Raw genomic sequence first — 15,284 nt, 5'->3', positions numbered from 1 at the left:
TTTCTAGTCTCTCATCCAGGGAAAGTATATTCCATCTTTTCAGACGTCTCAACTGATTCAGCTGTAGCAGATCTCTAGCTAGCATGTTGGTGTGGCTTTCAAGTCTTTCCTTGTATTTTTTACTGTAGCTTACAACTTCCTCTTTAATAGTAGGCATTTCCAGGTATTCATAAATTTCGGAATTCCTTGTGTACCAGGACGCACCGCTTATATCTCTCAGAACCTTGTTTTCGAATCTTTGTAGGATTTCTAGGTTAGAATTACTAGCTGAGCCCCATAATTGAATTCCATAGGTCCAGATTGGTTTGATAATACATTTGTAAACAAGTAGTTTATTGTTTAGAGACAATGGAGACTTTCCACCGAGCAACCAGTAAAATTTTTGGTATTGCAAAGCAGCTTCAGTTTTCTTCATTTTTATGTGATGTGCCCAAGTCAGTCTTCGGTCCAAGTGCAGGCCCAAATAGCGGACACAGTTTTGTTTAGGCAGTTGCTCACCTCCCATAGCGACAGAAGCGCAGTCCCCTTTGCGTAGAGTGAATGTTATTTGTACCGATTTTGTAGCACTTGATTTAATCCTCCACCTAAGTAGCCACTGATCAATCTCATCCAATTGTCTTTGAAGTCTCTGTGATGCAACATCAGGATCTTTATGGCTTGCAAGGCAAGCTGTATCATCAGCATAAGTTGCTGTCAGTACATCATTGTTGCACGGCAGATCAGCTGTATATATTGAGTACAGCACAGGTCCAAGAACAGAGCCCTGTGGTACAGAAGCTTCAATGTTATAAATATTAGATGTTGATTCACCAACTCTGACTTGGAATTTTCTATCTAAAAGGTATGATTTTAGCACCATGAAGAATGAGTTTGGCAACAAGGTTTTAAGTTTATACAAAAGGCCAGTATGCCAGACTCTGTCAAAGGCCTGTTGGATGTCCAGGAATGCGGCAGCACAATATTCCTTTTTTTCCAGAGATTTGCGAATTTCGTCGACTACTCTGTGCACCTGTTCGACAGTAGAATGGCGCTCTCTAAATCCAAACTGATGGTCTGGAATGATAACTTGCTCTTCTAAGACCGGTTTCAGGCGGTCTAAGAATACTTTTTCAAACAGCTTCGATATTGTAGGTAAGAGGCTGATTGGTCGGTATGAGCTGGGTTCATTTGGTGGTTTGCCTGGTTTTAATATCATACATATGTGAGATATCTTCCACAGCTTAGGGTAGTATTGCAGTCTCATTATAGCATTAAATAACATTGTCAAGAAGACAACCACTTTCCTTGGCAAGTGTTTAAGGACCTCACCAGAGACCAAATCATATCCAGGAGCCTTTTTGTTTTTCAAATTCATAATATTTCTATGAATTTCCCTTGGCGTCACCAATCTTAATGGAGAAGAAAGTTGTTGATCACTGTTTATCACAGCAACCAGATCCTCTTCAAATTCCCTCATTGTCGATGGGTTTGGTTTGAACACTTGACTGAGATGCTTAGCAAAGACTTCGGCTTTATCTTGTGGTGTTTTGGCCCAGTCACCTGACGATGTTGTTATCGGTGGCACATGCTGTTGAGGTCTTTTAAATCTTTTTGTAATTTTCCATAGACTATAATTATCCTTTCTGGTGCCCGATAGTGAGGTAATTTTGTCCTTAAATGTATCATTTTCATTATCATCAATTAGTTCCTTCAATTCTCTTGCTGCTTTGTTGAGTTTTTTTCTATCACTGGTGAATCTCCCTTGTTGCCATTGTCTACGTAATTTCCTTTTTTCCTGTAGCTTCTTTCTTATTTCCATTGGAATATTTATACTCTTACGGTTTGCGCTAATGTTGGGTGTGGAAAGCCAAGCTGCTTTTTGTATTAGGTTTGTCACATAGAATGTGGCTTCATCAATATCATGTTCGGTTTTAAGTCTTATTTTTAGATTAATTTCGTGCTCTAAGTACTCCAGATAGGCATTCCAATCTGTTCGATGATTGTATAAGGTTAGAGGTGGTTCCTTGAATATAATAGTTGTACTGAATATTCCAATAATGAGTGAATGATCAGAGGTTGTATCTAGACAGGGCTCTATTTCACAGAATACATCTGACAGTCCTTTAGTAACAAAGAAGTCTATCAGATCAGGAATCCTGCGTCTGTCTGTAGGCCAGTAGGTAGGTTCGCCCGATGACAGGGTGGTAAGGCCCAATGTGTCAATACATCTCTTTAACTCTCGACCTCTTGTAGATATCAGTCTGGATCCCCAGTCCGTGTGCTTACAGTTCCAGTCTCCACCACAGATAAATCGTTTCCCTAGAGTCTCCATATATCGGGAAAACTTATCACCACTGACACTATTCCCGGGCGGACAGTAGACAGCACTTACATCGATAGATCCACATCTATCTTCCACTGTTATAGTAGTCCCCTGAAGGTAGTCTTCCTGGAATGACCCACAAAAGTGGTGTTTTATATTATTCTTAATGACTACTGCTGAGCCTCCATGTGACTTTTGGTTAGGGTGGTTGGTCCAGTAGACTTGATAATTTTCTAGATTGAAATCTTTTTTATTATTTAGGTGTGATTCAGATAATAGCATTATATCAATTTTATTTGTTTCTAGTAGAACCTTTAATTCATTTTTACTTGAAGTTATTCCGTTTATGTTCCACAAGCCGATTCTGAAACTGGTCATGGAAGTTTGCTTAGCAGTGTAGTAATGAGATTAAATAACAATCCCATGTTTTGAAGAAGCAGGTCAAGTTTTTCAAACAGTTGTCTAATGTTCATGACATCTGTGTTTTCTACCCCATATTTAGGGTTGTATGTCTGTGATCGAAGGTCAACATTATTCATATTACATTGTGATTTTTCTTTATGTTTTTTAAGTAAGATATCTCTGTAAGATTGTTTTTGTTTGTTCTCTTGCTGTAGAGTACTGGCCGGCATCTGGGTACTGGTAGGCATCTGGGTACTGGTAGGCATCTGGGTACTGGTAGGCATCTGGGTACTGGTAGGCATCTGGGTACTGGTGGGTATGTGGGGACTTCCTGGCATCTGGGTATTGGCGAGCTTGCTTGTAGGTTGGTATTTAACATTCTTTTTGTTTTTCCTGTTCATAATTTCCTTGTAAACCTGGCATCCTTTGTAGCTGGCAGGGTGATCTCCATCACACAGTGCGCATTTAGCTGGAAAGTCTTTTCCTTTTGTGCACTCTGTGGTCTTGTGTGATTGGCCGCATTTGACACACCTGAACGGACGCATACAATTATTTTTTGTATGGCCATATTGCTGGCACCTAGTGCATTGAGGTATGCTGTTGCTTTTCTTAGGGTCTTCTATAAGGACTCGCTGATGGAAAATGTATTTGATATCTTTAACACGTTTGTTGTTCTCGTTGGGTTCGATATTCACAAAGAAGACATTGAACGGTTCTTTAGTATCTCGTTTGAGGGCATTTACAATTTGTCCACGTACTTTGTTGCCAGTGCATTCGATTGCCTCTATAATAGCTTCTTTGGGGGTTGAATAGTGGAGGTTTTTTATTACAATTTTTTGACATTTGTCTTCTTTGCGGGTAAATGTGTGTCCTATGAGACCCTTTGCACGGATGTGGTCTATTAGCGTTTTATAGGTCTCAATAGATTCAGTAGAGAGTATGAGCTGGTTTTTTGAGATTATTTTGTAGGTATAATCATTTTTTTTAACTGCTATTTCAATACATTTTGTTAGCTCATTTAGATCTTCCACTCCATACAGGAATATGGGTGGGGGCTTTGTGATGCCTTTTGGTTTAGTTATTTTGGGAGGATTTTGCTCAGAGTCACTGTCTACCTCCTCACTATTGAGAAGTGAAAAACTGTTGCTTGTCTCCACATTTAGGTGTTTTTCACTGGTTTGTCTATTGTTATCGTACATCTGTTGTCTTGATTGGTTGGTTTTCTGTACTTTGCTACCTGTTGTTAGTAATTCTGGAGAGAGGATTCTTTTTTGTCTCGGTTCTGGTACGCGTTGCCATGGTACAGTATGTGGTGGATGTGGGGTTTGTTTCTCGGCTTCGCTAAACGATGGATTTCTTTGCCGTGAGTTAACGTCTGGTCCCTTGGAGTGAAACAAGCTTTTGTGGAAAACTGTTTGGACGAGTTGTTTACTTGGCGTGATTTCACTTTTATTTTGCGAGGATCCATTAGAATCACATCGTGTAGGGGTATGATTTTCACTAGTACTCATTATTTAGCCGTTATCAATAAGAAAAGTTTGAAACATATTCAGTTTTGATTGTTTTTGTACGAAAATTACTGTTACAAATTTGAAATTTAGAGGTTATGTTTCCGAGTTGTGGTTTTTAGTCACTTTTAACTGTTTTTTTTTATTTCTTCAATATTTCACTTTTATTATTTTGTATTTTGAACACTTTCACTATTTTTAGAGGGAATTAGATCAAAAAACTTCAATAAAATATGCAAGTTCGAACTGACGCGATCGCGTTCCGTTTCACACTAGTTCATCTAATAATAATATGTGAGGCTAATATCACTAACACGACAAAATGTTTGTTCGAACTGAACGACTACGCTATGCACACCGAGCTAAGAAACGGTAGAAAAGGAGGCGGCATTATAGTGTATGCTCATAAAAGCATAATTATCATTCAGAAAAAAACAAGTTACAACTTACGTATTTGAGTGTTTAATGGGTGATGTGGAATCGTTTGATGGCTACAAAACAACATTATGAGCGGTATATAGATCTCCGAGATTAAATAAGTGCAGTTTCATTGCGGAATTACGTGATTTATTGCTAAATTTACCTGTTAAAAATAGCTGTGTTTTATTGGGAGACATCAATATAGACATAAAAAACCCCGACGGAACTGGTAACTCCTACCTAAATAACCTTCACGAACTTGGTTTCCAATGCTGTATTACGCAATATACTAGAATTGAAAAAACTAAAACAGGCATATCCAAATCATGCATCGACCATATATTCTTACGAAATCATTCATTATGAAATCATTGACGACCTATATAATAATATTGTATTAATTTTACAAAATGCTGCGGTGCAAACTTCCTCTTTGTGTCTCGGTCAAAGAAAACGAAATTATATTGGAAAGATCCCTGGGTGGAACTTCCATGTCAGGAAGGCTCATCAGTCCTATAGATTTTATTTTCAGTGTTGGGTCTTAGCAGGAAAACCGTCAGCCGGTCCATCCTACGAGTTGATGAAAAATAGTAGAAACATGTTTAAAAAGAAACTTAAATGGTGCCAGACTAATGAGGAACAAATAAAGCTCGATATTCTAGCCAATGCTAGAAATAAGAAAAATTTTGTAGATTTCTGGAAGGCGACAAAGAAGTTTAGCTTCAAGCAAAGCCTTCCTGTCAGTGTTGGTGGTCTGCAAGATCACGCACAAATAGCTGACATGTTTGCTCGCCAGTTTAGGGTGGAGCCGCAGCCAGTTCCATTGATCAGGACCGGGCTCGAGACTGAGTCTGCATTTACTATTAACAACGATCCCGCGGGTTCGAGTATTAGATTTACGCCAGACGATGTCGCCAACGTAGTGCGGCGAATGAAGCGCGGTAAGTCACCGGGACATGACGGCCTCAGTCTCGAGCACGTTCTCGCAGCAGATGAGCCGTTGTACAAGAGACTTTGCATATTATTTAATTTATGTATGCACTCATCATACCTGCCAAAGGCTTTAATGGAGACGGTTGTGGTTCCTATCGTGAAGAATAGGACTGGCGACCTGGGAGATGTGACAAATTACCGTCCTATTTCTCTCGCAACTGTAATAGGGAAGGTGTTTGAGAGATTGTTGCAGCCGTCGCTGCTGAATCATATTGGGATAGACGATGCGCAGTTTGGTTTCCGTCCTGGTGTTTCAACGGACTCTGCCATAGTAAGCCTTAAACACATTACAGATTATTACGTTGAGCGTAATACCTCTGTATATGCATGTTTCTTGGATTTGAGTCGGGCGTTTGATCTTGTGAATTATGATATTCTATGGAGAAAACTGCTCGACTCAAACGTTCCTCGGGAGGTAGTTAGTCTGTTGAGGTACGGAAACCAAACTAATTATGTAAAGTGGGGCGACGCGACTTCTAGCGTATACAGGCTAGACTGCGGTGTACGTCAAGGGGGGCTTACCTCGCCGGACCTCTTTAATCTGTATGTGAATGGCCTGATCGAGGAGCTGAGAAGTGCCAAAATTGGGTGTCACATAGGTGGCCTATGTGTCAACAATTTAAGTTATGCGGATGATATGGTGCTTCTCAGCCCCTCTATCAGCGCACTGAGAAAGCTGCTGGCGATCTGTGAGGGATATGCAATCTCTCACGGGCTGAAGTACAACGTGGCTAAAACGGAGATGATGGTGTTTTCAGCTGGGAGAGGTCCGGCGAGGGTGCTTGAAGTATTGTTAAATGGTTCAGCGGTTAAGGTTGTGAAGCAATTTAAATACCTTGGTCATATTCTGACCGATAATAGAAAGGACGACTTAGATATCGAGCGTGAGAGGAGGGCACTGTCGATCCGGTGCAACATGCTCGCGCGCAGATTTGGCAGGTGTAGTGGCGCTGTCAAGTTAACGCTTTTCCAAGCGTACTGTCAGTGTTTCTATACCTGTCAACTATGGACCAACTACTTAAAAAAGACCTTTAGCAACATGAGGGTACAGTACAATGATGCGTTTCGTATCCTCATGCGTTTGCCACGTTGGTGCAGCGCGTCGAGCATGTTCGCCGAAGCGCGTGTGCCGGACTTTTTTGCTGTCGTACCTAAACGTGTGGCGGGATTTTGGACGAGGCTTAGGGCTTCAAACAACATCATTTTGCAGAAAGTGTGCGAAGGGGTCGCCAGTCCTATTTTTAAACACTGGTGGTCTTTGCACCGGGACGCAAATAGGAAATAGGTATTTTATTTTATTTTATTTTAATTTATATTGTATGTTCATTTTAATTCAATTTATATATTATGTAATGTGTGTGAGTCCTATTGACTTTTAATAAAGAATTATTATTATTATATTCATTCGTGATGTTTACAATGGGCAATCGTCGGCCAGTATCGTGCGCTCACTTCGATCAGCTGTTGTGTGTGATGCGCTGGCTGACCACTTCATAACCGGTCTTGCAATTGTTAGTTCCCGCGCAACTAATCAGTATAAAACCATTTACAAACTGAATAATGATAAGGTTCGGGAGGAATTAAGCAATATTGATTGGTCACCGGCGTCAAGTATGGATGATCCCAATGATATACTATTGTTTATTATTGATCAATTTAGAAATGTATACAAAAAATGTACTATAAAAACAACATGTAAAGGTAGGTGGATTCATAAAACGCCAATTGACAGTTAGTGTTTATATTGCAGACAGTAATACTGACAAATCATACAAGTGTTCCTGAAAATGAGCATCCCTAGCTGGAGGTTACAGGACGGACTGCCTATAGCTATCGCGAACCTGGCCTCAACTTAGGTTTTCAAGTGGACTGCCTATAGCTATCGCACTTGTCAACCTTCGACCGATCCGTAGGACTGCTATGCTATCGCAACGGAGGCCGCTAGCTAACTGAGAGAAGCGTGTGGTTTCTTCACAGGGAGAAATTTTCGGGGCATAGCCCCTTTAATGTGGTGGCGCTCGCCGCCCGCAGAAACGGGCGTGGCACGGAAGTGGGACACGGCGGGCGATGGTCGCCCCTCCGTGAGCCCGATGGTGAGTCAATCCGTGGTACCGCTAGCGAGGTCGAGCCCACCGGGTGGTTCCCCATTGGGAGAGGCCCAGTGAGCGCCCGTCAGCTAGCGGTGGTGTCAGGTCCGGTGGAGCTGCTCCGTCGCCGGGGCAGCTGGTGTCAGTTGGGCTGGAGGGGGGGAGAGGACTGCTTCCACTGCCACTGGAAGCGTCAACTCATCCCCCGGGGGGTGGCCACGATCCTGACTACTCGACGGGGAGTAGTGGATGTGGGCAGCCCCAGTCCAGTCCGGTGTTGGTAGTCAGTGCCCACCGGTGAGTTGGCCCAGCAACGATGCCAGGCCTCCCACGATGATGGGCACTGGGTCAGTCCGAGTGCGAATGGCCGCTAGAATGTCGTGGAGCAGCTGAATAGACTGCTCCAACACTTCCAACTTCTCATCCTCGTTGGAGGAAGCCGGTGGGATCTCCGCGCGGGGCTTCGCCTTCTTCCCCTTGGTAGGGGCGGCGACCGCTTGGTTCGGCGTCGGAGTCGGTATTGGTTTCGGCTCGTCGATGGTGGTATCAGTGGGGGCGGGCTTCGTCCTCTTGCGGACCCGCTTCGGCCTTTGCGGCTTAGGCCCGTCTGGGCCGTTCGCCGCGGCCATGAGCGAGTTTTGCGCGGTCGGCTCGCTGGAGTGATCCACCACGGTGGAGGGTGCTGGTGCGACTCTTCTTGTCCTGGTCAGGGGCGCAGTACCCGCCCTCGTGTTGCGCAGCTCGCGCAGTTTGACTGGGCACGAAGGGCTGTTCGCCGGGTGCATTCCCCCGCAGTTGGCGCAGGTTGCCGGGACCTCCCGGGGGCGCTGACAGTCTTTGGCCGCGTGGCTCTCGCCACAGCGGACACAGGCAGCAGGACGATGGCAATTATGGCTGCTGTGCCTAAATTGCTGGCAGCGGTGGTATTGAGCTGCACCTCTTCGCCCTCTCCACGCCTCGACTTTGACGCCGGGCATACAGAGCAGGTCGGAGATCTCGTAGACCCGCTGGAAGCCCAGCGTCCTACGGATCTCCACGAAGTAAATGCAGCCCGATCTTCCCTCTCTGGCCTGGATGGGGCGGATGTAGTGGGTTCGAAACCGCGAGTCCGCAGCTCCTCCTCCAACTCGGCGATGTCGGTGTCCAGGGGTAGGCCACGGATGGCCAGCTTCAACGAGCGCTCCACCGGTGGGGCGTACGCGAATCAGGAGAGTCCCGTGGCTCTCTCCAGGGTGGTGAGGTACCGCTGGTACAGCCGGAACTCGTCCTCGGTCCTCGCCAGGAAGCGGACGCCCTTCCCGTACGGGCGCGCGTTGGGTACGTGGCCCAGCAACTCCCGCAGCTTGCGAAAGTGATGGGGCCAGTTGGGCAGCTGGTCGACCACAATCGGCGGAATTTTCTTGCTCGCGGGTGCGAGCGGCGGCTGGTGGTGAACGGGCTTCAGCGTGGGAGTCGTCCGGAGAGACGGACGTGGAGGCGCATGCGGTGGAGACTCCGGGTTCGTATTGAGAACGGCCGCGTACGAGCGCGGCGGTGTCGTCTCCATGTCCAACAGGGGCATGGAGAGTGCGGTGGGCGGCGTGGTCCTCGCTACGGGCTGCGGTGGACGACGTTCAGGCGGCGTCGTGGTCCTCTTTACCGCGGCTCCTGCTCCCGGAAGTTTGGGCAGGGGCAGCGGGAAAGAAGGCGGTCGGCGGGTGGCGCCAGCTAGGCATGGCGGAGGCGATAGCCTTCTGGTTGCTGCTGCACTGGTGGCAGCGAGTGCGGTGGATAGGCAGGAACGCACGAATACGCGCGTCCTGCGTTTCGCGACTCCAGCTGTTGGGGGATGCTCACCCCGTTACGGCCGAGGCGCGGTGAAGCGGCGTTTGGGCTGCTTGCGTGCGAAGCTTTGCGGTCCGCCTGGCAGAGCACACGTCACCACACCCTCCCCGGTGAGACCCGCTGGTGGGAGGCCGGGGGTGGATAGGGTGGTAACGGTGGTACCGTTTGGAACCGCGGTCAGGAGGGTATTTTGGTAAAAATACCCCCCCCCCCTGCTTCTGGACGTCTAGGCTGCTGAGTGGGTAGACGACTTTTTTTTTTTTTTTGACGTGACTTATTGTAGATTTGCCGCAGATGGCATTAACTACTTGGCCGGACAAATGGGGAGCGCTGAAGGCTCTCACCCGGTACAACGTTTAAGACAACAGGCCTGAGGGTGCCCAGTTGGGCGCGAACCTCGGCTCAGGGCGTCGTCTGAGAGGAAAAATATTTGAAAGAATTAATCGACCCTAGTGGGTCGATAGCGATAAGCGCTGAATGAGGGAAATCGTCGACCACGCCGGCGGGGTCGGTATCGGGGTCCTGAAGTGTTTGGTGTCGCGAGCTGATTGGCTGCCTCTATGGCGGTAGACGACGAAAACTTCCGAGCACTTCGGCAAACAGAGCGATCCAACTGAGAGAAGGCGCGCGCGCTGCGGTATTTATAGGCGTCGCCGCGCCGCTCGTAGGTATTTGCTGGTCGTCGGGTATGTTCGTCGCTGCATGACCGCTTGCCGCGAAGATGTCATGCTACAAACATTAAATATGAGTAAAAGACACCAATGTACATGGATTACAGATAAATTAAAATACATGTGTAATAAAAAATGGAATTGTTTGATATATGGAAAAGAGATGTTAATAATATGCAAAATAGACTTATGTATAACAAATACATCACTTCAGACCCTTTACTTCGCGTATGTCAGAAGCATCATGGAGTATGCGTCGCCGATCTGGTCTCCGTCTTACGTTACACATAAGGCTCAGTTAGAATCTGTCCAACGAAGGTTCACAAAAAGATTAAGCTATCGTATTAGGAGAAAATTGGACTACGACGATAGGCTCATACGTTTTCGTATGTGGTCCCTCGAAAATAGGAGAGTAATTGCGGACATGAAGTTTCTATACGACGTTGTTAACGCCCTGCTGGATTGCCCCGCGCTGACGGAGCGGGTTGGCCTCTGTACCTGGACTGCTCGTACCAGACGTAAACGTTCCTTGTGCTCTGGTATGTCTCGGACTAATTATGCCAAATACTCTGTCATACACAGAATAGTTTCAACCTACGAGGAGAGTTTTGGTTCCGCAGATGTCTTCTTTTTTAAACGAAATGAATTTATAGAATTCATCGTCAGACAGTTTCCTATATTTGATAACGAACCGGATCACACATCATAGCTGACGTAATTTATTTTCTTTAAAATTTGTAACAACATGCAGACATAAATTATACATACATACCTACAATACACCTTTCTTCACCTACTTCACACGCATACACACCCTAACAATCTCACACACCGATCTCTTTGTGCAACATGTGTTGTGTATTCCTGTATTTTTTTTTTCTTTTTAATTTTTTTTTATTCCATTTCATCTCATCTTATCAGCTGTTTTTAATTAAGTGTAAGTCTTATGTATTCGCTCTTATTATAATGTAAAATTTGATTTGTCATACTTTTTAATTGGCCAACAAGAATTTAAGCTATTGTAAAGATATAAATTATGTTAGCTGTAAAGTATGCAAGTAACAATAAATAAATAAATAAATAAATACCGAATAAAACAAATAAATTAATGCACAAAGCTAGAAATAAGTCAATTAAAAAAGATATAAGTAATAATTATAAAAATCATAAAAAAGTGTGGAAAATAATTAATAGATTGACAGGTAAAATTGTGAAGGCTTTAGAGTTAATATATTGATTGATCAATAGTCCAAATATCCAACTCTTTATCTCTAATCGAAGGTCCAGTAAATAAAACAAGTAAATACGTCTGCACTGTATTTCAGTATAGCAAGAACTAACTATTACATACATTTTATTAAGACATATAATTATCGCTACATAGGTGATGGGCTATTGCAAGCGCGGTTACGTCACCGCATGCATTTGCTGTATACATACACATGTGTACCTACAGTAGCCCCTCTTAAAAGAGAAAAAAAAAAAATACAAAATTTTGATTAAATCCGATCTTACGTATTACTAACGCTTATTACTTAATTTTGAATAGCATAATTTAGAGAATTTAATTATTTACTTATTTCTTTTGAAATTTAATTACTTTTAAACATTACTAATTTGCAATGCAATAAAATGAAATACATTATCGTTATTATATTTTTAGATTAATACACATTTGCTTACATCTCAATACAAAGAAAAAAAAAACATTACGTTCCTACCATACCTACTAACTAACATTAATTTCCGCAACATTTTCGCCCATTTACACTTTTCACACAATTTTTCCTTTACACCATCACATCACTAATATCCGTCGTTACTACTGGGAGTAGTCGGCGGCTGCACCGTGTGTACTTTTACCACAGGTGGAGACCAGCCCGCTATGGCTGCTTCCTTCCGGAACCAGCTCTGCACCCGCTTTCTGAGTTGGTCTCTCAGACAGCATAGCGCAGACAACACGACGACGATGGAAAGAACGATGACCGCAATTTCAATCAAACTGACTCTGTTTCCCATGACTTCGTTGGATACTGACTGAGTCAAAGCAACATTATTTTGCTCCTGTTTGCTTTGATTGTAACCTATCTTGATTACTGTCATGTACGTACAGTTCAAATATCAAGATAAAATATTTTTTTTATGTTAATGTCAACATTTAAATATAGAAATTTATGAATGTACATTGTACCAAAAACAACACTAATAGAAGTCATTGACATTACCTAGTTTATAAAAAAAAAAATGCTGAATCTTATTCCATCATCAAAATACAAGGTGTAAATATTCAATGTAAAAAAATAAAAAAAATGTAAATAACAATAACCAAGGAGGCAAACAATAAATGTTATCAAGAGTTTATAAATCTTACAGGTCTAATTACCTTTCTACCACTGCGTGTGGTCTGAGTTACAGGCGTATCGCTTGTCGCGCTATCACTCGTGTCGGTATCACTACGCTGTTGTGAGTGTACGATAGGAACGTCATTAAGCACGTACGCCGGTTTTAACATATCAATAGAAACATTTCTTTCTTTATCCGGCATCTGTAGAGTAAAATATTTGTCCGTCCTCTTCAAAATACGATATGGTCCGTCGTACGGAGGTTGGAGAGATTTTTTACAAGATCTACTCTAACAAAAACGTGCGTGCACTTAAGCAAATACATACATACATACATAAACTCACGCCCGTAATCCCTAATGGGGTGGGCAGAGCCACAAGTAATCAAAGACAACTTGCAGCCACTTAAGCAAATCCTGATGGATAAAGACTGTTCGGGCATCTCTTTGTCCTACCGGTCTTGGCTTAAGCCTACCTATCGTCTCTCTAACTTTTTCTACATAGTCGTAAGAATCGCTAACTCTTGTGCCTGTACCATCGTAAAAATCGCCTGGCAACCGCAACGTTTTACCAAATGCTAACTCAGTGGCACTGACACCAGTGTCGCTCCGCGGCGCTGCTCGCAAACCTAGCAACACAGTAGGCAACTCCTCAACCCAAAACCCATGGTCACTCCGGGCCATAAGAGCTCCCTTCAACGAACGATGGAAGCGTTCCACCACGCCATTACTTTGCGGGTGGTACGCCGTTGTACGTAACCTATTCGTTCCCATAAATTTCATCAAGGAGGCAAACAAGCTGCTCTCAAACTGGCTGCCCTGGTCAGTTGTAATCCTATCAGGACAACCATAACACGTGATCCAGCCCTCATAGAGTATCATGGCCACCATCTTAGCATAAATATCTTTAAGTGGGAACACTTCCGGCCACCCTGTAGCCCTATCAACTACTGTTAAACAGTACCTATAGCCATCTTCCGAGGTACGCAACGGGCCGACCAGGTCCACGTGGACGTGGCTGAAACGACTACTCGCCTCGAACTGCCCTAATCCTGATACAGTGTGTCTAATGACCTTTGACCTTTGACATTGAATGCAAGTTTTGGCCCAATTGCCTACATCTACATTCATATTTGGCCAAAAATATTTAACAGCAACTAATTTCCTAGTCGTGCGAATTCCAGGATGTGATAAGCTATGTACTGCGTGAAAAGCAATTTTTCTAAATTCCATAGGTAAATACGGCCTTATGATATTAGTTGATATTTCACAGGTCACTTCACTCCCACAGTCAGGCAAAACAATTCCCTTGAATTGCAACTGCCCGCTGTTGGTGTCCGATAACAGTTGAGCTAACTCGCTATCACTGCGTTGCGCTACCGCTAATTCCGCGAAGTCAAGTACAGTCGGACATAAAATTGTATCTACACGTGACAGTGCATCGGCGACTTTGTTTTCACTACAATTAATGTGCATAATATTAGTTGTAAATTCACTTATGAACATTAATTCCCTAATCCGCCTGGGGGTCTCCTTGTCACTTGGTTTTTTTGAAAACGCATAAACCAATGGTTTATGGTCAGTGAATATAATCAGAGGCCTGCCTTCTATTAAATAACGAAAATGATGTACCGCTAAGTATATTGCCAATAATTCCCTGTCATAGGTACTATATTTTAACTGGGTGTCACTGAGCCTCTTAGAAAAATAGCCTAAAGGTTTCCAGTGTGAATTTACCTTAATTTGCAACACACTACCAACGCAGTCATTTGACGCATCGGCCATTATAGCAACCTCAGCGTTAGCCACTGGGTAACTTAATACAACTGCGTCCTGTAAGCTGGTTTTGCAGAATGCAAACGCAGCATCTGCCTCAACTGTCCACTGAATGATAGACTTATCTTTCTTTTTTGCATTCTTTAAATATACATTGTTTTAAGTTTATGGGAGTCTCATATCCCCATTTAAACGCGGTAAGAACCCGTTATTATGTGTTCTTTAAATATTTATTTAATTCTGCCTGATGTTCTGCGGCCCTAGGTAAACTAGACCTATAAAAATTTAACATTCCTAGGAAACGCCTAAGCTGATCAACAGTTTTAGGTTTCGGAAAGTCAATTATTGCTTGAACTTTATCTTTTAAAAGACTTATACCCTCTGACGTCACCTCGTAACCTAGAAAATCGATTTTTGATTGCCCAAAAGCACATTTGGATAAATTAATTGTAATTCCGAATCGGTTCAATCTTTCGAATATTGCTTCCAAATGCATTCTATGTTGTTCCTCCGACTCGCTAGCTACGATAACGTCATCAATGTAACAAAAATAAAAATTTGGATCCGCACCTAAGCTTTCTAATTGGCTTTCCAGACCTTGAAAAACGGAATTAGTCATGAACCTTTGGAAAGTTTGAGCCGCGTTTCGCAACCCAAACGTCATGCGCGTAAACTCATATAAACCAAAAGGTGTTGTTATAGCGGTCTTATCAATATCTTCAGGAGCGACCAAAATATTATGGTACGCTCTGTTAAGGTCAAGCCGTGAAAAAACTTTCTTATTACCTGCCACATAAGTAAAATCCTGCAGATGCGGAATTGGGTACCTATCCGGTTTAGTAATAGCGTTAAGAGCCCGGTAATCCCCGCAAGGACGTATTTGCCCATCCTTCTTCGGTACTACGTGTAACGGGTTCGACCACGCGCTATTATCTATCCCCTCCGGATCTCTGAACCGAC

The sequence above is a fragment of the Pectinophora gossypiella genome, unplaced genomic scaffold (genome assembly GCF_024362695.1).
Source record: "Pectinophora gossypiella unplaced genomic scaffold, ilPecGoss1.1 Pgos_56, whole genome shotgun sequence".
Classification (NCBI taxonomy): domain Eukaryota; kingdom Metazoa; phylum Arthropoda; class Insecta; order Lepidoptera; family Gelechiidae; genus Pectinophora; species Pectinophora gossypiella.
Note: the sequence above shows the minus strand (reverse complement) of the source record.